The sequence below is a fragment of the Elephas maximus genome, chromosome 11, assembly GCF_024166365.1.
Source record: "Elephas maximus indicus isolate mEleMax1 chromosome 11, mEleMax1 primary haplotype, whole genome shotgun sequence".
Classification (NCBI taxonomy): Eukaryota; Metazoa; Chordata; class Mammalia; order Proboscidea; family Elephantidae; genus Elephas; species Elephas maximus.
Genome location: NC_064829.1, coordinates 6,302,274 through 6,325,563, shown reverse-complemented (window position 1 = coordinate 6,325,563; position 23,290 = coordinate 6,302,274).

The following is a 23,290-nucleotide window of genomic DNA, read 5'->3' as shown; positions in this document are numbered from 1 at the left end:
CAGCTCTATTCAGCTTGAATAGGCTCTATTCAACTCTATATGGCTCTGAGTCTACTCAACTCTATTATCTCTTCTCAACTCCATTCTACACCATTCTACTCCATCCGACTGTATTCTTCTCTATTCTATTGTCTTGTACTCCACCCTTCTCTAGTCTATTCTAATCGATTCGATTGGATTGGACTTGAATGGATGGGATTCAATGCAATTCAACGGGATTCGACGCGATCCAGCATGATTCCGCAGGATTCGGCGCGATTCGTCTTGATTTCTATCGCTTCGGCTCTTTTTGGCTCTATATGGCTGTATTTGGCTCTATTTGGCAATACTCAGCTCTATTCTTCTCTACTCTTCTCTCCTCTACAGTACTCGACCCTATTCTATTCTTTCAGTTCTGTTCTGTTCTGTCCTGTTCTGTGCTACTGCATTCTATTCTAGCCTACCCTACCCTAACTTTCGCTACTCTAATCTCTTCTATTCTAGTCAACACTCTTGAACGGGGTTCAACCTGACTTGGGTCATGTCGGCTCGATTCAGCTCCTTTCTGCGCCATCAACTCGATTCGGTTCTGATCGGCTCTTTCCCGCTCTATTTTGTCTTTTCGGCACTATTCGATTCTATTTGACTCTAGTCTACTCTATTCTTTCTGTTCTGTTCTATTCTACTCTATTCTATTCTACCCTACCCTACCCTAACCTTACCTGCCCTACACTAATCTATTTGATTTGATTCGACACATTTCAATCCGGTTCAACATGATTCGTCTCGATTTACCTAGAATTTGGTCGATTCAGCTGCATTCAGCTCTGTTCGGCTCTATGCAACTCTATTAGACTCTATTCTACTCGTCTCTACTTAATTGTATTCGATTGTTTCTGTTGTGTTCTACTCTAACCCCTCCTACCCTACTCTACTCTACTCTAATCGCTTCGATTCGATTCTATGCATCTGAACGCAATTCCATGTCATTAGGCTTGAATCGCCTTGATTTAGCTCTATTTGCCTTGAATTGGGTCAATTCGGCTCGATTCGGCATAATTAGGCTCGTTCCAACCTTATTCGGCCCTGTTCGGCTCTAGGCAACACTTTTCTAATTCATTCGTCTCTATTTGGCTCCATTCGACTCCATTCCACACCATTCTACTCTGTTCGACTCCCATTCTGCACTATTCTATTCTCTTCTCCCCCACCCTACTCTAATCTATTCGATTCATTGAGATTTGTCTCATTTCCTCTCCATTCGACTCGATTCAGCTCGAATTGGATCTACTCATCTCTATTCTGCACTACTCGACTCTGACTATTCTACTCTACTCCACTCTACTCCATTCTACTCTTTCTCTTCTCTTCTCTTCTAGTCTATTCCTCTGTGCCCTACCCTATTGAATCCCAGCCTAACCTACACTACTCTAAGCTGTTCTATTGAATTCGATTGCATTCAATTCAACCCGATTTGACACAATTGGACGGACGGGATTTGGTGAGATTTCATGAGATTCGATGGGTTTTGGTGGGATTGGATGGACTTCGACGAGATTCGATGCAATAGGATGCGATTAGGTGCGATTTGGCTCGATCTAGCTTGGCTCATTTTCTTTGTCTCTATTTGGCTCATTCCAGCTCCATACGGCTCCATTCAGCTCGAATCTGGTCGATTTGACTTGATTGGGCTCGACTGGGCTCGACTCAGCCCTATATGTCCCTATTCGGTGCTATTCCGCTCTATTCAACTCTTTTCTAGTCTATTCATCTCGGTTTGACTGCATTTGACTCCATTCCACACCATTCTACGCTCTTCTATTCTACAGAACCCTATCCCGCCCTAGTCTTTCCTCATCTAGTCTCTTCTTTTCGATTCTGTTGTATTGGATTCTCGTTTTCTCTTTTCTCTATTCCATCCTATGCTACTCTACCATACCCTACACGAAACTAAGCTATCCTGACTTATCCTCTTCTATTCGATTGGATTCTGTTTTCTCTGTTCTACCGTATGCTACCCTACCTTATGACACGCTACTGTACCATACCCTACTCCATAGGGGTACTCAATAAGGGTACTAGTTTGGAAAAGGGACTACCTAAGGCAAGGCAAGGGGACTAGTTCAGGCTCCTAGTTAGGGCCACTCTACTAGTTAAGAGTACTAGTTAATGGACGGGTACTAGTTAAGGCTACTAGGAAGGCAAGGTACAAGTGAAGGCTACTACTTCAGGCAAGCGTATTAGTTTAGGCTACTAGTTGATGCAAGGGTACAAGTTCATACTACTAATTAAGGCCGGGGTACTAGTTAAGGCAACTGGTCAAGGCAAGGGTAGTAGTTATGGGTAGCCATAAGGCCAGGGTACTAGTTAAGACTACTAGTTAATGCCAGGGTACTAGTTGAGGCAAGGGTACTAGTGACGGCCAGGGTACTAGTTAAGGCTGGGCTACTAGTCCATGCAAGGCTACTACTTCAGGGTACTGGTTCAGGTTTGGCTACTAGTTAAGAGCACTAGGAAGGCAAAGGTAGACGTTAAGACTGTTCCTTCAGGCAAGGCGACTCGTTAAGGGTACTAGTTACCACAAGGCTTCTAGTTCAGAATACTAGTTAGGGCCACTGTACTAGTTCAGAGTACTAGTTAAGGCTACTAGGAAGGCAAGGAACGAGTTAAGGCCACTACTTCAGGCAAGAGTACTCGTTAAGTCTACTAGTCGATGCACGGGCACATGTTAATAATACTGGCTAAGTCCAGGTTGCTAGGTAAGGCAACTGGTTAAGGCAAGGGTAGTAGTTATGGGTACTGATAAGGCCAGGCTACTGGTTAAGACTACTAGTTATTACAAGGGTACTAGTTAAGGGTACTTGTTGAGGCAAGGGTAGGCATTAAGACTATTCCTTCAGGCAAGGCTCCTAGTTAAGGGTACTACTTAGGACAAGGCTACCAGTTCAGGATACTAGTTAGGGGCACTGTACTAGTTGAGAGTACTAGTAAAGGCACGGGTGCTAGTTAAGGCTGCTAGTTAAGGCAAGGTACAATTTAAGGCCACTGCTTAAGGCAAGAGAACTAGTTAAGGCTACTAGTTGATGCACGATTACAAGTGAATACTACTAGTTCAGGCCAGGGTACTAGTTAAGGCAACTGGTTACGGCAAGGGCCGTAGTTCTGGGTACTGATACGGCCAGGGTACTAGTTCAGACTACTAGTTAATGCGAGGGTACTAGTTAAGGGTACTAGTTATGGCTACCAGTGAAGGCCAGAGTCTTAGTTAAGGCTACTGGAGAAGGCCAGGGTACTAGTTAAGGCAGGGCTACTAGCTAAGGGTACCAGTTTAGAGAAGGCTACCAGTTCAGGATACGAGTTAGGGGCACTGTACTAGTTAAGAGTACTAGCTAAGGCACGAGTACTAGTTCAGGCCACGACTTAAGGCAAGAGTACTAGTTAAGGCTACTCTTTGATGCAAGTTTACAACTTGATACTTCTAGTTAAGGCCAGGGTACTAGTTAAGGCCACTGGTTAAGGCAAGGCTACTAGTTAAGGCAAGGCTACTAGTTAGGGGAGTAGTTAAGGCTTGGCTACTAGTTAAGGGGACTAGTAAGGCAAGGGCAGACGTTCAGACTATTACTTAAAGCAAGGCTACTACTTCAGGGGACTAATTCAGACAAGGCTACTAGTTCAGGCTACTCGTTATGGCCGCTGTACTAGTTAAGAGTACTAGTTAAGGCACAGGTACTAGTTAAGGATACTAGTTCAGGCAAGGTACAAGTGAAGGCTACTACTTAAGGCAAGACGACTAGTTTAGGCGACCAGTGGATTCAAGGGTACAAGTGAATACTACTAGTTCAGACCAGGGTACCAGTTAAGGCAGCTGGTTAAGGCCAGGGTAGGACTTATGGGGACTGAGAAGGCCCGGTACTAGTTAAGACTACTAGTTAATGCGAGGGTACTAGTTAAGGGTACTAGTTGAGGCAAGGGTACTAGTGAAGGCCAGGGTACTAGTGAAGGCTCCTGGTGAAGGCCAGGGGATTAGTTAAGGCAGGGCTACTAGTTCAGGGTACTGGTAAGGCAAGGGTAGACATTAAGACTATTACTTAAGGCAAGGCTACTAGTTAAGGGTACTAGTTCAGACAAGGCTACTAGTTCAGGATACTAGTTAAGGCAAGGGGAGTAGTTCAGATTCAGAATTTAGGGTACTTGTCAAGGCAAGGGTACTCTTCAAGGCTAGTTGTCTAGCCTACTGATCTATACCACTAGTCTGACTAGTCCAGCTGTCTTGTCTAGGCTACTACTCTAGACTTCTCTTGTCTACTCTACTCTAGTCTGCTTTCGTCTACCCTAGTCTACCCTATCAAAAACCACCCTACCCTAACCTTTTCGAATCTATTCAATTGGATTCGATTCAAAGCATGTCAATGTGATTGGACGCGATGATGCTTGAATCGGCTCCTTCGGCACCATCAGCTCGATTCAGCTCGATTTGGCTTGAATCGCTTCGACTCAGCTTGTTTCAACTCAATTCGACTTGGTTCAGCCTTATTCGGCTCGATTCGCCTCTTTTCTACTCTAGTTTTCTCTGTGCAACTCCATTCGACTCGATTCTACTCTATTCTGTTCTACCCTAAAAAATACCCTAATCTATTCTAATGGATTCGATTGGACGCTATTCGACGCGATTCATCACGTTTTGGTTCCATTGGGCTCGATTCGGCTAGAATTGGCTCTATTCAGCTCTATTCTGCACTATTTCACTCTATTCGACTCTACTCTTCTCTACTTTACTCTTCTCTGCTCTACCGTACTGTGCTATATTCTGTTCCTTCTATTATGTACTGTTCTATTCTATTCTGTTCTACCCTCCCAGCCGCTCCCCTCCCCTTCTCTAATCTTGGATTCTGTTCGAGTCATCGCATTTTCACGCCATTCGACCCGATTAGGCTTGAATCAGATCAATTCGCTTCGAATCGGTTCGATTGGGCTCCATTTGGCTCCATTCAGCTCCAATGGCATCGATTCTGCTGCATTCTGCTCGATTAGGCCTTCTTTGGCCCTATTCGGCCCAACTCTGCTCTATTCGACTCTTTTCTACTCTATTCGTCTCTAGTCGGCTCCGTTCTAATCCATGCCACACCATTCTGCACTATTCTCCTCTATTCTCGTCTACCCTTCCCTACCCTAATCTATTCTAATGGACTCGATTTGACCCGATTCGAAGCGATTCAACGCGATTCATCTTGTTTTGTCTCCATTCGCCTCAATTCGGCTATGTTCTGCACTATCTGACTCTTTTCTACTCTATTCTATTCTGCTGGATTCTTTCTCTTCTGTTCTCTTCTCTCCTATTCTGTTGGACTCGGTTCTATCCTACCCTACCCAACCCTACTGCACCCCACCCAAACCCACCCTACTTGAATCTATTTGATTCAATTCGATTCACTTCGACGCGATTTGACAGGATTCGACGGGATTCGACAAGGTCGGAAGGCATTTGACGGGATTCAAAGAGATTAGACGAGATTCCATACGATTCGACGTGATTCAGCAGAATTCTAGGAGATTGGACGCAATTCGAAGTTACTTGACGTGATGGGACGTGATTCGTCGTGATTCGACGACATTCGATGCAATCCGATGCGATACGAAGCCATTCGACCCGGTCCGACACAAAACGATGTGATTTGATGCGATTCGACGTGATTCGATGTGATTCGACGCTATTCAGTGACAGTCGGCGTGATTCTGCTTGATTCAGCTCGATTAGGTGCGAATCGGCTCTATATGGCTCCTTTACGTCTCTATTCGGCTCCATTCAGCTCTGTTTTCTCTATTCGTCTCGATTTGGCCTATTCGGCTCTATTCGACTCTATTCGAGTCTATTCGACCCTACTCTTTTCTACTCTATTCTATTCCTTCTATTCTCTTCTAATCCCTTCTAGTCTACTCTACTCTATTCTATTCCACCCTCCCCTCCCCTTCTCTAATCTAGACGTTTGGATTGGATTGGATGCATTGAACGGGATTCGAGGTGATTAAGCTTGAATCAGCTCGATTCGGTTCGATTTGGCTCTATTCGGCTCGTTTGGCTTGAATTGCTTCGATTCTGCTCAATTCGGCCTCTTTCGGCCCTATTCTGCTCTATTCGACTCTTCTCTACTCTTTTCGTCTCTATTTGACTCCATTCTACTCCATTCTATTTATTCCACACCATTCTACACTATTCTGCTCTACTCTATCCTACACCACTCTAATTTACTCGAATCGATTAGACGTGATTCCTCTCATTTCGACTCCATTCGGCTCTGTTCAGCTGTATTCGAGTCTACCCTATTATACACTAACCTACTCTATCGCACTCTAGTCTACTCTTCTCTATTTTCTTTCTTCTTCCTATTCTGTTCTGTTCTATTCTACTCTATTCTACCCTACCCTATGCTACCCAACTCTAATCTATTCTAATCCATTTGATTGGATTGGATTCAACCCATTTGGACACGATTCGGCTCAGTTTGGCTCTATTTAGCTCTGTTCGAATCTATTCTACTCTACTCTGTTTCCCTCTACGCTACTCTAGCCTACTGTTTTCTGTATTCGTTCTGTACTGTTCTGTTCTCTTCTATTCTCTTCTGTTTTATTCTATGCTACTCTACTCTAGTCCACCCTGCCATACCCGAACCTCCCCTACTCTAATCTGTTCAATTCGATTCCATGAATTTGGACACGATTCAGGTCGAATTGGTTCGATTCATGTCCATTCGGTTCCATTTGGCTCGAAGAGTGTCGATTCAGCTGGATTCGGCTCAATTGGGCTCCATTAGGCTCGATTTGCTGGATTTGGCTCCATTCAGCTCGATTCGGCCCTCTTCGGCCCTCTTCAGCACTATTCGGCTCTTTTCTACTCTTTTCGACTCCATTCGATTGCGTTGCACAGCATTCTACTCCACTCAACACTATTTTACTCTACCCTACCCTAATTGACTGGAATTGCTTCGAGGGGATTCAACGCGATTTGCCTTGTTTCTTCTCCATTTGGCTCGATTCGACTCGATTCGACTCTGTTCTACTCTACACTATTCTGCTCTGCTCTAACCTTTTGGACTCGATTCTCTTGTATTCTTTTTATTCTCTTTTACTGTGTTCAATTCTATTCTACTCTATTTTAACCAACCCTACTCTAATCTATTCCACTGGATTCGATTCCACGCATTTCGATGCGATTCGGCTCCAATCGGCTCCGTTGCACTCCATTCATCCCTCTTGGGCTCCAATCGGTTCGATTCAGTTCTAATCGGCTCCATTTCGCCCTGGTCAGTTCTATTCAGCTTGAATAGGCTCTATTCAACTCTATATGGCTCTGAGTCTACTCAACTCTATTATCTCTTCTCAACTCCATTCTACACCATTCTACTCCATCCGACTGTATTCTTCTCTATTCTATTGTCTTGTACTCCACCCTTCTCTAGTCTATTCTAATCGATTCGATTGGGTTGGACTTGAATGGATGGGATTCAATGCAATTCAACGGGATTCGACGCGATCCAGCATGATTCCGCAGGATTCGGCGCGATTCGTCTTGATTTCTATCGCTTCGGCTCTTTTTGGCTCTATATGGCTGTATTTGGCTCTATTTGGCAATACTCAGCTCTATTCTTCTCTACTCTTCTCTCCTCTACAGTACTCGACCCTATTCTATTCTTTCAGTTCTGTTCTGTTCTGTCCTGTTCTGTGCTACTGCATTCTATTCTAGCCTACCCTACCCTAACTTTCGCTACTCTAATCTCTTCTATTCTAGTCAACACTCTTGAACGGGGTTCAACCTGACTTGGGTCATGTCGGCTCGATTCAGCTCCTTTCTGCGCCATCAACTCGATTCGGTTCTGATCGGCTCTTTCCCGCTCTATTTTGTCTTTTCGGCACTATTCGATTCTATTTGACTCTAGTCTACTCTATTCTTTCTGTTCTGTTCTATTCTACTCTATTCTATTCTACCCTACCCTACCCTAACCTTACCTGCCCTACACTAATCTATTTGATTTGATTCGACACATTTCAATCCGGTTCAACATGATTCGTCTCGATTTACCTAGAATTTGGTCGATTCAGCTGCATTCAGCTCTGTTCGGCTCTATGCAACTCTATTAGACTCTATTCTACTCGTCTCTACTTAATTGTATTCGATTGTTTCTGTTGTGTTCTACTCTAACCCCTCCTACCCTACTCTACTCTACTCTAATCGCTTCGATTCGATTCTATGCATCTGAACGCAATTCCATGTCATTAGGCTTGAATCGCCTTGATTTAGCTCTATTTGCCTTGAATTGGGTCAATTCGGCTCGATTCGGCATAATTAGGCTCGTTCCAACCTTATTCGGCCCTGTTCGGCTCTAGGCAACACTTTTCTAATTCATTCGTCTCTATTTGGCTCCATTCGACTCCATTCCACACCATTCTACTCTGTTCGACTCCCATTCTGCACTATTCTATTCTCTTCTCCCCCACCCTACTCTAATCTATTCGATTCATTGAGATTTGTCTCATTTCCTCTCCATTCGACTCGATTCAGCTCGAATTGGATCTACTCATCTCTATTCTGCACTACTCGACTCTGACTATTCTACTCTACTCCACTCTACTCCATTCTACTCTTTCTCTTCTCTTCTCTTCTAGTCTATTCCTCTGTGCCCTACCCTATTGAATCCCAGCCTAACCTACACTACTCTAAGCTGTTCTATTGAATTCGATTGCATTCAATTCAACCCGATTTGACACAATTGGACGGACGGGATTTGGTGAGATTTCATGAGATTCGATGGGTTTTGGTGGGATTGGATGGACTTCGACGAGATTCGATGCAATAGGATGCGATTAGGTGCGATTTGGCTCGATCTAGCTTGGCTCATTTTCTTTGTCTCTATTTGGCTCATTCCAGCTCCATACGGCTCCATTCAGCTCGAATCTGGTCGATTTGACTTGATTGGGCTCGACTGGGCTCGACTCAGCCCTATATGTCCCTATTCGGTGCTATTCCGCTCTATTCAACTCTTTTCTAGTCTATTCATCTCGGTTTGACTGCATTTGACTCCATTCCACACCATTCTACGCTCTTCTATTCTACAGAACCCTATCCCGCCCTAGTCTTTCCTCATCTAGTCTCTTCTTTTCGATTCTGTTGTATTGGATTCTCGTTTTCTCTTTTCTCTATTCCATCCTATGCTACTCTACCATACCCTACACGAAACTAAGCTATCCTGACTTATCCTCTTCTATTCGATTGGATTCTGTTTTCTCTGTTCTACCGTATGCTACCCTACCTTATGACACGCTACTGTACCATACCCTACTCCATAGGGGTACTCAATAAGGGTACTAGTTTGGAAAAGGGACTACCTAAGGCAAGGCAAGGGGACTAGTTCAGGCTCCTAGTTAGGGCCACTCTACTAGTTAAGAGTACTAGTTAATGGACGGGTACTAGTTAAGGCTACTAGGAAGGCAAGGTACAAGTGAAGGCTACTACTTCAGGCAAGCGTATTAGTTTAGGCTACTAGTTGATGCAAGGGTACAAGTTCATACTACTAATTAAGGCCGGGGTACTAGTTAAGGCAACTGGTCAAGGCAAGGGTAGTAGTTATGGGTAGCCATAAGGCCAGGGTACTAGTTAAGACTACTAGTTAATGCCAGGGTACTAGTTGAGGCAAGGGTACTAGTGACGGCCAGGGTACTAGTTAAGGCTGGGCTACTAGTCCATGCAAGGCTACTACTTCAGGGTACTGGTTCAGGTTTGGCTACTAGTTAAGAGCACTAGGAAGGCAAAGGTAGACGTTAAGACTGTTCCTTCAGGCAAGGCGACTAGTTAAGGGTACTAGTTACCACAAGGCTTCTAGTTCAGAATACTAGTTAGGGCCACTGTACTAGTTAAGACTACTAGTAAGGCAAGGAACGAGTTAAGGCCACTACTTCAGGCAAGAGTACTCGTTAAGTCTACTAGTCGATGCAAGGGCACATGTTAATAATACTGGCTAAGTCCAGGTTGCTAGGTAAGGCAACTGGTTAAGGCAAGGGTAGTAGTTATGGGTACTGATAAGGCCAGGCTACTGGTTAAGACTACTAGTTATTACAAGGGTACTAGTTAAGGGTACTTGTTGAGGCAAGGGTAGGCATTAAGACTATTCCTTCAGGCAAGGCTCCTAGTTAAGGGTACTACTTAGGACAAGGCTACCAGTTCAGGATACTAGTTAGGGGCACTGTACTAGTTGAGAGTACTAGTAAAGGCACGGGTGCTAGTTAAGGCTGCTAGTTAAGGCAAGGTACAATTTAAGGCCACTGCTTAAGGCAAGAGAACTAGTTAAGGCTACTAGTTGATGCACGATTACAAGTGAATACTACTAGTTCAGGCCAGGGTACTAGTTAAGGCAACTGGTTACGGCAAGGGTCGTAGTTCTGGGTACTGATACGGCCAGGGTACTAGTTCAGACTACTCGTTAATGCGAGGGTACTAGTTAAGGGTACTAGTTATGGCTACCAGTGAAGGCCAGAGTCTTAGTTAAGGCTACTGGAGAAGGCCAGGGTACTAGTTAAGGCAGGGCTACTAGCTAAGGGTACCAGTTTAGAGAAGGCTACCAGTTCAGGATACGAGTTAGGGGCACTGTACTAGTTAAGAGTACTAGCTAAGGCACGAGTACTAGTTCAGGCCACGACTTAAGGCAAGAGTACTAGTTAAGGCTACTCTTTGATGCAAGTTTACAACTTGATACTTCTAGTTAAGGCCAGGGTACTAGTTAAGGCCACTGGTTAAGGCAAGGCTACTAGTTAAGGCAAGGCTACTAGTTAGGGGAGTAGTTAAGGCTTGGCTACTAGTTAAGGGGACTAGTAAGGCAAGGGCAGACGTTCAGACTATTACTTAAAGCAAGGCTACTACTTCAGGGGACTAATTCAGACAAGGCTACTAGTTTAGGCTACTCGTTATGGCCGCTGTACTAGTTAAGAGTACTAGTTAAGGCACAGGTACTAGTTAAGGATACTAGTTCAGGCAAGGTACAAGTGAAGGCTACTACTTAAGGCAAGACGACTAGTTTAGGCGACCAGTGGATTCAAGGGTACAAGTGAATACTACTAGTTCAGACCAGGGTACCAGTTAAGGCAGCTGGTTAAGGCCAGGGTAGGACTTATGGGGACTGAGAAGGCCCGGTACTAGTTAAGACTACTAGTTAATGCGAGGGTACTAGTTAAGGGTACTAGTTGAGGCAAGGGTACTAGTGAAGGCCAGGGTACTAGTGAAGGCTACTGGTGAAGGCCAGGGGATTAGTTAAGGCAGGGCTACTAGTTCAGGGTACTGGTAAGGCAAGGGTAGACATTAAGACTATTACTTAAGGCAAGGCTACTAGTTAAGGGTACTAGTTCAGACAAGGCTACTAGTTCAGGATACTAGTTAAGGCAAGGGGAGTAGTTCAGATTCAGAATTTAGGGTACTCGTCAAGGCAAGGGTACTCTTCAAGGCTAGTTGTCTAGCCTACTGATCTATACCACTAGTCTGACTAGTCCAGCTGTCTTGTCTAGGCTACTACTCTAGACTTCTCTTGTCTACTCTACTCTAGTCTGCTTTCGTCTACCCTAGTCTACCCTATCAAAAACCACCCTACCCTAACCTTTTCGAATCTATTCAATTGGATTCGATTCAAAGCATGTCAATGTGATTGGACGCGATGATGCTTGAATCGGCTCCTTCGGCACCATCAGCTCGATTCAGCTCGATTTGGCTTGAATCGCTTCGACTCAGCTTGTTTCAACTCAATTCGACTTGGTTCAGCCTTATTCGGCTCGATTCGCCTCTTTTCTACTCTAGTGTTCTCTGTGCAACTCCATTCGACTCGATTCTACTCTATTCTGTTCTACCCTACCCTACCCTAATCTATTCTAATGGATTCGATTGGACGCTATTCGACGCGATTCATCACGTTTTGGTTCCATTGGGCTCGATTCGGCTAGAATTGGCTCTATTCAGCTCTATTCTGCACTATTTCACTCTATTCGACTCTACTCTTCTCTACTTTACTCTTCTCTGCTCTACCGTACTGTGCTATATTCTGTTCCTTCTATTATGTACTGTTCTATTCTATTCTGTTCTACCCTCCCAGCCGCTCCCCTCCCCTTCTCTAATCTTGGATTCTGTTCGAGTCATCGCATTTTCACGCCATTCGACCCGATTAGGCTTGAATCAGATCAATTCGCTTCGAATCGGTTCGATTGGGCTCCATTTGGCTCCATTCAGCTCCAATGGCATCGATTCTGCTGCATTCTGCTCGATTAGGCCTTCTTTGGCCCTATTCGGCCCAACTCTGCTCTATTCGACTCTTTTCTACTCTATTCGTCTCTAGTCGGCTCCGTTCTAATCCATGCCACACCATTCTGCACTATTCTCCTCTATTCTCGTCTACCCTTCCCTACCCTAATCTATTCTAATGGACTCGATTTGACCCGATTCGAAGCGATTCAACGCGATTCATCTTGTTTTGTCTCCATTCGCCTCAATTCGGCTATGTTCTGCACTATCTGACTCTTTTCTACTCTATTCTATTCTGCTGGATTCTTTCTCTTCTGTTCTCTTCTCTCCTATTCTGTTGGACTCGGTTCTATCCTACCCTACCCAACCCTACTGCACCCCACCCAAACCCACCCTACTTGAATCTATTTGATTCAATTCGATTCACTTCGACGCGATTTGACAGGATTCGACGGGATTCGACAAGGTCCGAAGGCATTTGACGGGATTCAAAGAGATTAGACGAGATTCCATACGATTCGACGTGATTCAGCAGAATTCTAGGAGATTGGACGCAATTCGAAGTTACTTGACGTGATGGGACGTGATTCGTCGTGATTCGACGACATTCGATGCAATCCGATGCGATACGAAGCCATTCGACCCGGTCCGACACAAAACGATGTGATTTGATGCGATTCGACGTGATTCGATGTGATTCGACGCTATTCAGTGACAGTCGGCGTGATTCTGCTTGATTCAGCTCGATTAGGTGCGAATCGGCTCTATATGGCTCCTTTACGTCTCTATTCGGCTCCATTCAGCTCTGTTTTCTCTATTCGTCTCGATTTGGCCTATTCGGCTCTATTCGACTCTATTCGAGTCTATTCGACCCTACTCTTTTCTACTCTATTCTATTCCTTCTATTCTCTTCTAATCCCTTCTAGTCTACTCTACTCTATTCTATTCCACCCTCCCCTCCCCTTCTCTAATCTAGACGTTTGGATTGGATTGGATGCATTGAACGGGATTCGAGGTGATTAAGCTTGAATCAGCTCGATTCGGTTCGATTTGGCTCTATTCGGCTCGTTTGGCTTGAATTGCTTCGATTCTGCTCAATTCGGCCTCTTTCGGCCCTATTCTGCTCTATTCGACTCTTCTCTACTCTTTTCGTCTCTATTTGACTCCATTCTACTCCATTCTATTTATTCCACACCATTCTACACTATTCTGCTCTACTCTATCCTACACCACTCTAATTTACTCGAATCGATTAGACGTGATTCCTCTCATTTCGACTCCATTCGGCTCTGTTCAGCTGTATTCGAGTCTACCCTATTATACACTAACCTACTCTATCGTACTCTAGTCTACTCTTCTCTATTTTCTTTCTTCTTCCTATTCTGTTCTGTTCTATTCTACTCTATTCTACCCTACCCTATGCTACCCAACTCTAATCTATTCTAATCCATTTGATTGGATTGGATTCAACCCATTTGGACACGATTCGGCTCAGTTTGGCTCTATTTAGCTCTGTTCGAATCTATTCTACTCTACTCTGTTTCCCTCTACGCTACTCTAGCCTACTGTTTTCTGTATTCGTTCTGTACTGTTCTGTTCTCTTCTATTCTCTTCTGTTTTATTCTATGCTACTCTACTCTAGTCCACCCTGCCATACCCGAACCTCCCCTACTCTAATCTGTTCAATTCGATTCCATGAATTTGGACACGATTCAGGTCGAATTGGTTCAATTCATGTCCATTCGGCTCCATTTGGCTCGAAGAGTGTCGATTCAACTGGATTCGGCTCAATTGGGCTCCATTAGGCTCGATTTGCTGGATTTGGCTCCATTCAGCTCGATTCGGCCCTCTTCGGCCCTCTTCAGCACTATTCGGCTCTTTTCTACTCTTTTCGACTCCATTCGATTGCGTTGCACAGCATTCTACTCCACTCAACACTATTTTACTCTACCCTACCCTAATTGACTGGAATTGCTTCGAGGGGATTCAACGCGATTTGCCTTGTTTCTTCTCCATTTGGCTCGATTCGACTCGATTCGACTCTGTTCTACTCTACACTATTCTGCTCTGCTCTAACCTTTTGGACTCGATTCTCTTGTATTCTTTTTATTCTCTTTTACTGTGTTTAATTCTATTCTACTCTATTTTAACCAACCCTACTCTAATCTATTCCACTGGATTCGATTCCACGCATTTCGATGCGATTCGGCTCCAATCGGCTCCGTTGCACTCCATTCATCCCTCTTGGGCTCCAATCGGTTCGATTCAGTTCTAATCGGCTCCATTTCGCCCTGGTCAGCTCTATTCAGCTTGAATAGGCTCTATTCAACTCTATATGGCTCTGAGTCTACTCAACTCTATTATCTCTTCTCAACTCCATTCTACACCATTCTACTCCATCCGACTGTATTCTTCTCTATTCTATTGTCTTGTACTCCACCCTTCTCTAGTCTATTCTAATCGATTCGATTGGATTGGACTTGAATGGATGGGATTCGATGCAATTCAACGGGATTCGACGCGATCCAGCATGATTCCGCAGGATTCGGCGTGATTCGTCTTGATTTCTATCGCTTCGGCTCTTTTTGGCTCCATATGGCTGTATTTGGCTCTATTTGGCAATACTCAGCTCTATTCTTCTCTACTCTTCTCTCCTCTACAGTACTCGACCCTATTCTATTCTTTCAGTTCTGTTCTGTTCTGTCCTGTTCTGTGCTACTGCATTCTATTCTAGCCTACCCTACCCTAACTTTCGCTACTCTAATCTCTTCTATTCTAGTCAACACTCTTGAACGGGGTTCAACCTGACTTGGGTCATGTCGGCTCGATTCAGCTCCTTTCTGCGCCATCAACTCGATTCGGTTCTGATCGGCTCTTTCCCGCTCTATTTTGTCTTTTCGGCACTATTCGATTCTATTTGACTCTAGTCTACTCTATTCTTTCTGTTCTGTTCTATTCTACTCTATTCTATTCTACCCTACCCTACCCTAACCTTACCTGCCCTACACTAATCTATTTGATTTGATTCGACACATTTCAATCCGGTTCAACATGATTCGTCTCGATTTACCTAGAATTTGGTCGATTCAGCTGCATTCAGCTCTGTTCGGCTCTATGCAACTCTATTAGACTCTATTCTACTCGTCTCTACTTAATTGTATTCGATTGTTTCTGTTGTGTTCTACTCTAACCCCTCCTACCCTACTCTACTCTACTCTAATCGCTTCGATTCGATTCTATGCATCTGAACGCAATTCCATGTCATTAGGTTTGAATCGCCTTGATTTAGCTCTATTTGCCTTGAATTGGGTCAATTCGGCTCGATTCGGCATAATTAGGCTCGTTCCAACCTTATTCGGCCCTGTTCGGCTCTAGGCAACACTTTTCTAATTCATTCGTCTCTATTTGGCTCCATTCGACTCCATTCCACACCATTCTACTCTGTTCGACTCCCATTCTGCACTATTCTATTCTCTTCTCCCCCACCCTACTCTAATCTATTCGATTCATTGAGATTTGTCTCATTTCCTCTCCATTCGACTCGATTCAGCTCGAATTGGATCTACTCATCTCTATTCTGCACTACTCGACTCTGACTATTCTACTCTACTCCACTCTACTCCATTCTACTCTTTCTCTTCTCTTCTCTTCTAGTCTGTGCTTCTCTAGTCTATTCCTCTGTGCCCTACCCTATTGAATCCCAGCCTAACCTACACTACTCTAAGCTGTTCTATTGAATTCGATTGCATTCAATTCAACCCGATTTGACACAATTGGACGGACGGGATTTGGTGAGATTTCATGAGATTCGATGGGTTTTGGTGGGATTGGATGGACTTCGACGAGATTCGATGCAATAGGATGCGATTAGGTGCGATTTGGCTCGATCTAGCTTGGCTCATTTTCTTTGTCTCTATTTGGCTCATTCCAGCTCCATACGGCTCCATTCAGCTCGAATCTGGTCGATTTGACTTGATTGGGCTCGACGGGGCTCGACTCAGCCCTATATGTCCCTATTCGGTGCTATTCCGCTCTATTCAACTCTTTTCTAGTCTATTCATCTCGGTTTGACTGCATTTGACTCCATTCCACACCATTCTATGCTCTTCTATTCTACAGAACCCTATCCCGCCCTAGTCTTTCCTCATCTAGTCTCTTCTTTTCGATTCTGTTGTATTGGATTCTCGTTTTCTCTTTTCTCTATTCCATCCTATGCTACTCTACCATACCCTACACGAAACTAACCTATCCTGACTTATCCTCTTCTATTCTATTGGATTCTGTTTTCTCTGTTCTACCGTATGCTACCCTACCTTATGACACGCTACTGTACCATACCCTACTCCATAGGGGTACTCAATAAGGGTACTAGTTTGGAAAAGGGACTACCTAAGGCAAGGGGACTAGTTCAGGCTCCTAGTTAGGGCCACTCTACTAGTTAAGAGTACTAGTTAATGGACGGGTACTAGTTAAGGCTACTAGGAAGGCAAGGTACAAGTGAAGGCTACTACTTCAGGCAAGCATATTAGTTTAGGCTACTAGTTGATGCAAGGGTACAAGTTCATACTACTAATTAAGGCCGGGGTACTAGTTAAGGCAACTGGTCAAGGCAAGGGTAGTAGTTATGGGTAGCCATAAGGCCAGGGTACTAGTTAAGACTACTAGTTAATGCCAGGGTACTAGTTGAGGCAAGGGTACTAGTGACGGCCAGGGTACTAGTTAAGGCTGGGCTACTAGTCCATGCAAGGCTACTACTTCAGGGTACTGGTTCAGGTTTGGCTACTAGTTAAGAGCACTAGGAAGGCAAAGGTAGACGTTAAGACTGTTCCTTCAGGCAAGGCGACTAGTTAAGGGTACTAGTTACCACAAGGCTTCTAGTTCAGAATACTAGTTAGGGCCACTGTACTAGTTAAGACTACTAGTAAGGCAAGGAACGAGTTAAGGCCACTACTTCAGGCAAGAGTACTCGTTAAGTCTACTAGTCGATGCAAGGGCACATGTTAATAATACTGGCTAAGTCCAGGTTGCTAGGTAAGGCAACTGGTTAAGGCAAGGGTAGTAGTTATGGGTACTGATAAGGCCAGGCTACTGGTTAAGACTACTAGTTATTACAAGGGTACTAGTTAAGGGTACTTGTTGAGGCAAGGGTAGCAATTAAGACTATTCCTTCAGGCAAGGCTCCTAGTTAAGGGTACTACTTAGGACAAGGCTACCAGTTCAGGATACTAGTTAGGGGCACTGTACTAGTTGAGAGTACTAGTAAAGGCACGGGTGCTAGTTAAGGCTGCTAGTTAAGGCAAGGTACAATTTAAGGCCACTGCTTAAGGCAAGAGAACTAGTTAAGGCTACTAGTTGATGCACGATTACAAGTGAATACTACTAGTTCAGGCCAGGGTACTAGTTAAGGCAACTGGTTATGGCAAGGGTCGTAGTTCTGGGTACTGATACGGCCAGGGTACTAGTTCAGACTACTCGTTAATGCGAGGGTACTAGTTAAGGGTACTAGTTATGGCTACCAGTGAAGGCCAGAGTCTTAGTTAAGGCTACTGGAGAAGGCCAGGGTACTAGTTAAGGCAGGGCTACTAGCTAAGGGTACCAGTTTAGAGAAGGCTACCAGTTCAGGATACGAGTTAGGGGCACTGTACTAGTTAAGAGTACTAGCTAAGGCACGAGTACTAGTTCAGGCCACGACTTAAGGCAAGAGTACTAGTTAAGGCTACTCTTTGATGCAAGTTTACAAGTTGATACTTCTAGTTAAGGCCAGGGTACTAGTTAAGGCCACTGGTTAAGGCAAGGCTACTAGTTAAGGCAAGGCTACTAGTTAGGGGGAGTAGTTAAGGCTTGGCTACTAGTTAAGGGGACTAGTAAGGCAAGGGCAGACGTTCAGACTATTACTTAAAGCAAGGCTACTACTTCAGGGGACTAATTCAGACAAGGCTACTAGTTCAGGCTACTCGTTATGGCCGCTGTACTAGTTAAGAGTACTAGTTAAGGCACAGGTACTAGTTAAGGATACTAGTTCAGGCAAGGTACAAGTGAAGGCTACTACTTAAGGCAAGACGACTAGTTTAGGCGACCAGTGGATTCAAGGGTACAAGTGAATACTACTAGTTCAGACCAGGGTACCAGTTAAGGCAGCTGGTTAAGGCCAGGGTAGGACTTATGGGGACTGAGAAGGCCCGGTACTAGTTAAGACTACTAGTTAATGCGAGGGTACTAGTTAAGGGTACTAGTTGAGGCAAGGGTACTAGTGAAGGCTCCTGGTGAAGGCCAGGGGATTAGTTAAGGCAGGGCTACTAGTTCAGGGTACTGGTAAGGCAAGGGTAGACATTAAGACTATTACTTAAGGCAAGGCTACTAGTTAAGGGTACTAGTTCAGACAAGGCTACTAGTTCAGGATACTAGTTAAGGCAAGGGGAGTAGTTCAGATTCAGAATTTAGGGTACTCGTCAAGGCAAGGGTACTCTTCAAGGCTAGTTGTCTAGCCTACTGATCTATACCACTAGTCTGACTAGTCCAGCTGTCTTGTCTAGGCTACTACTCTAGACTTCTCTTGTCTACTCTACTCTAGTCTGCTTTCGTCTACCCTAGTCTACCCTATCAAAAACCACCCTACCCTAACCTTTTCGAATCTGTTCAATTGGATTCGATTCAAAGCATGTCAATGTGATTGGACGCGATGATGCTTGAATCGGCTCCTTCGGCACCATCAGCTCGATTCAGCTCGATTTGGCTTGAATCGCTTCGACTCAGCTTGTTTCAACTCAATTCGACTTGGTTCAGCCTTATTCGGCTCGATTCGCCTCTTTTCTACTCTAGTTTTCTCTGTGCAACTCCATTCGACTCGATTCTACTCTATTCTGTTCTACCCTACCCTACCCTAATCTATTCTAATGGATTCGATTGGACGCTATTCGACGCGATTCATCACGTTTTGGTTCCATTGGGCTCGATTCGGCTAGAATTGGCTCTATTCAGCTCTATTCTGCACTATTTCACTCTATTCGACTCTACTCTTCTCTACTTTACTCTTCTCTGCTCTACCGTACTGTGCTATATTCTGTTCCTTCTATTATGTACTGTTCTATTCTATTCTGCTCTACCCTCCCAGCCGCTCCCCTCCCCTTCTCTAATCTTTGATTCTGTTCGAGTCATCGCATTTTCACGCCATTCGACCCGATTAGGCTTGAATCAGATCAATTCGCTTCGAATCGGTTCGATTGGGCTCCATTTGGCTCCATTCAGCTCCAATGGCATCGATTCTGCTGCATTCTGCTCGATTAGGCCTTCTTTGGCCCTATTCGGCCCAACTCTGCTCTATTCGACTCTTTTCTACTCTATTCGTCTCTAGTCGGCTCCGTTCTAATCCATGCCACACCATTCTGCACTATTCTCCTCTATTCTCGTCTACCCTTCCCTACCCTAATCTATTCTAATGGACTCGATTTGACCCGATTCGAAGCGATTCAACGCGATTCATCTTGTTTTGTCTCCATTCGCCTCAATTCGGCTATGTTCTGCACTATCTGACTCTTTTCTACTCTATTCTATTCTGCTGGATTCTTTCTCTTCTGTTCTCTTCTCTCCTATTCTGTTGGACTCGGTTCTATCCTACCCTACCCAACCCTACTGCACCCCACCCAAACCCACCCTACTTGAATCTATTTGATTCAATTCGATTCACTTCGACGCGATTTGACAGGATTCGACGGGATTCGACAAGGTCCGAAGGCATTTGACGGGATTCAAAGAGATTAGACGAGATTCCATACGATTCGACGTGATTCAGCAGAATTCTAGGAGATTGGACGCAATTCGAAGTTACTTGACGTGATGGGACGTGATTCGTCGTGATTCGACGACATTCGATGCAATCCGATGCGATACGAAGCCATTCGACCCGGTCCGACACAAAACGATGTGATTTGATGCGATTCGACGTGATTCGATGTGATTCGACGCTATTCAGTGACAGTCGGCGTGATTCTGCTTGATTCAGCTCGATTAGGTGCGAATCGGCTCTATATGGCTCCTTTACGTCTCTATTCGGCTCCATTCAGCTCTGTTTTCTCTATTCGTCTCGATTTGGCCTATTCGGCTCTATTCGACTCTATTCGAGTCTATTCGACCCTACTCTTTTCTACTCTATTCTATTCCTTCTATTCTCTTCTAATCCCTTCTAGTCTACTCTACTCTATTCTATTCCACCCTCCCCTCCCCTTCTCTAATCTAGACGTTTGGATTGGATTGGATGCATTGAACGGGATTCGAGGTGATTAAGCTTGAATCAGCTCGATTCGGTTCGATTTGGCTCTATTCGGCTCGTTTTGGCTTGAATTGCTTCGATTCTGCTCAATTCGGCCTCTTTCGGCCCTATTCTGCTCTATTCGACTCTTCTCTACTCTTTTCGTCTCTATTTGACTCCATTCTACTCCATTCTATTTATTCCACACCATTCTACACTATTCTGCTCTACTCTATCCTACACCACTCTAATTTACTCGAATCGATTAGACGTGATTCCTCTCATTTCGACTCCATTCGGCTCTGTTCAGCTGTATTCGAGTCTACCCTATTATACACTAACCTACTCTATCGCACTCTAGTCTACTCTTCTCTATTTTCTTTCTTCTTCCTATTCTGTTCTGTTCTATTCTACTCTATTCTACCCTACCCTATGCTACCCAACTCTAATCTATTCTAATCCATTTGATTGGATTGGATTCAACCCATTTGGACACGATTCGGCTCAGTTTGGCTCTATTTAGCTCTGTTTGAATCTATTCTACTCTACTCTGTTTCCCTCTACGCTACTCTAGCCTACTGTTTTCTGTATTCGTTCTGTACTGTTCTGTTCTCTTCTATTCTCTTCTGTTTTATTCTATGCTACTCTACTCTAGTCCACCCTGCCATACCCGAACCTCCCCTACTCTAATCTGTTCAATTCGATTCCATGAATTTGGACACGATTCAGGTCGAATTGGTTCGATTCATGTCCATTCGGCTCCATTTGGCTCGAAGAGTGTCGATTCAGCTGGATTCGGCTCAGTTGGGCTCCATTAGGCTCGATTTGCTGGATTTGGCTCCATTCAGCTCGATTCGGCCCTCTTCGGCCCTCTTCAGCACTATTCGGCTCTTTTCTACTCTTTTCGACTCCATTCGATTGCGTTGCACAGCATTCTACTCCACTCAACACTATTTTACTCTACCCTACCCTAATTGACTGGAATTGCTTCGAGGGGATTCAACGCGATTTGCCTTGTTTCTTCTCCATTTGGCTCGATTCGACTCGATTCGACTCTGTTCTACTCTACACTATTCTGCTCTGCTCTAACCTTTTGGACTCGATTCTCTTGTATTCTTTTTATTCTCTTTTACTGTGTTCAATTCTATTCTACTCTATTTTAACCAACCCTACTCTAATCTATTCCACTGGATTCGATTCCACGCATTTCGATGCGATTCGGCTCCAATCGGCTCCGTTGCACTCCATTCATCCCTCTTGGGCTCCAATCGGTTCGATTCAGTTCTAATCGGCTCCATTTCGCCCTGGTCAGCTCTATTCAGCTTGAATAGGCTCTATTCAACTCTATATGGCTCTGAGTCTACTCAACTCTATTATCTCTTCTCAACTCCATTCTACACCATTCTACTCCATCCGACTGTATTCTTCTCTATTCTATTGTCTTGTACTCCACCCTTCTCTAGTCTATTCTAATCGATTCGATTGGATTGGACTTGAATGGATGGGATTCGATGCAATTCAACGGGATTCGACGCGATCCAGCATGATTCCGCAGGATTCGGCGCGATTCGTCTTGATTTCTATCGCTTCGGCTCTTTTTGGCTCCATATGGCTGTATTTGGCTCTATTTGGCAATATTCAGCTCTATTCTTCTCTACTCTTCTCTCCTCTACAGTACTCGACCCTATTCTATTCTTTCAGTTCTGTTCTGTTCTATCCTGTTCTGTGCTACTGCATTCTATTCTAGCCTACCCTACCCTAACTTTCGCTACTCTAATCTCTTCTATTCTAGTCAACACTCTTGAACGGGGTTCAACCTGACTTGGGTCATGTCGGCTCGATTCAGCTCCTTTCTGCGCCATCAACTCGATTCGGTTCTGATCGGCTCTTTCCCGCTCTATTTTGTCTTTTCGGCACTATTCGATTCTATTTGACTCTAGTCTACTCTATTCTTTCTGTTCTGTTCTATTCTACTCTATTCTATTCTACCCTACCCTACCCTAACCTTACCTGCCCTACACTAATCTATTTGATTTGATTCGACACATTTCAATCCGGTTCAACATGATTCGTCTCGATTTACCTAGAATTTGGTCGATTCAGCTGCATTCAGCTCTGTTCGGCTCTATGCAACTCTATTAGACTCTATTCTACTCGTCTCTACTTAATTGTATTCGATTGTTTCTGTTGTGTTCTACTCTAACCCCTCCTACCCTACTCTACTCTACTCTAATCGCTTCGATTCGATTCTATGCATCTGAACGCAATTCCATGTCATTAGGTTTGAATCGCCTTGATTTAGCTCTATTTGCCTTGAATTGGGTCAATTCGGCTCGATTCGGCATAATTAGGCTCGTTCCAACCTTATTCGGCCCTGTTCGGCTCTAGGCAACACTTTTCTAATTCATTCGTCTCTATTTGGCTCCATTCGACTCCATTCCACACCATTCTACTCTGTTCGACTCCCATTCTGCACTATTCTATTCTCTTCTCCCCCACCCTACTCTAATCTATTCGATTCATTGAGATTTGTCTCATTTCCTCTCCATTCGACTCGATTCAGCTCGAATTGGATCTACTCATCTCTATTCTGCACTACTCGACTCTGACTATTCTACTCTACTCCACTCTACTCCATTCTACTCTTTCTCTTCTCTTCTAGTCTGTGCTTCTCTAGTCTATTCCTCTGTGCCCTACCCTACTGAATCCCAGCCTAACCTACACTACTCTAAGCTGTTCTATTGAATTCGATTGCATTCAATTCAACCCGATTTGACACAATTGGACGGACGGGATTT